This window comes from Fukomys damarensis, unplaced genomic scaffold (assembly GCF_012274545.1).
Source record: "Fukomys damarensis isolate Sample0158 unplaced genomic scaffold, DMR_v1.0_HiC HiC_scaffold_38, whole genome shotgun sequence".
NCBI classification, from domain to species: Eukaryota; Metazoa; Chordata; class Mammalia; order Rodentia; family Bathyergidae; genus Fukomys; species Fukomys damarensis.
Genome location: NW_022900950.1, coordinates 67133887 through 67134428, shown reverse-complemented (window position 1 = coordinate 67134428; position 542 = coordinate 67133887). Strand labels below are relative to the sequence as shown.

At 67.9% G+C, this 542-nt stretch overlaps 1 protein-coding gene across 1 annotated transcript in view; it reads right to left on the bottom strand.

The window, feature by feature from the left end:
- Maml3 (mastermind like transcriptional coactivator 3) overlaps positions 1-542 on the bottom strand; it is a 398475-nt gene that overhangs the window by 395874 nt on the left and 2059 nt on the right. The gene's annotated exons all lie outside the window — the stretch shown is intronic.

Genomic DNA, 542 nt, shown 5'->3' with positions numbered 1-542 from the left:
TGTCAACGAGCGCCCGGCGAAAGCCACCCTAGGCGCGCGGACTCCCAGCCCGGCAAGGAGCGCGGGGCAGAAGCTGCACCCCCAGGAGGGCCGCCCGATCGCGGCGCGGGAGACCGGGAAGCCCGGGGAGCGGCGCGGAGGAGGAGGGAGCTCAGACACCTTTCCGAGCTTCCGCCCCCCGCCCCCAGGCCCAGAAAAAGCTAAAGAACCGGAGCGAGGAGATAAGAGAAAGAATTCCACCCACAGGGCGAGGGGGCGGGAACTGCCCCTTCCTCCGGAGAAGTTAAGCCATTGGCTGCGCATCCTACCTCGAACCCACCCACCCAGCCATTTAAGCCTCTTTCGCCTCGCTGCTCCTCTCCACTCCTCCGCGCTCATTACACCGGCGCGTAAAGTTGGCGGAGAGCGGGCGTGGGGCGAGGTGGGGGAAGCCCGGTGCCACCAAGTTTAAGAGCAGCCAAGTTGCGTGCCGAGGAGTCTGAGCTCCCAGCCCCCGGGCGTCGATCCTCCCCACGGCTCCACCTGCCGGGCTCGCCCGGGTC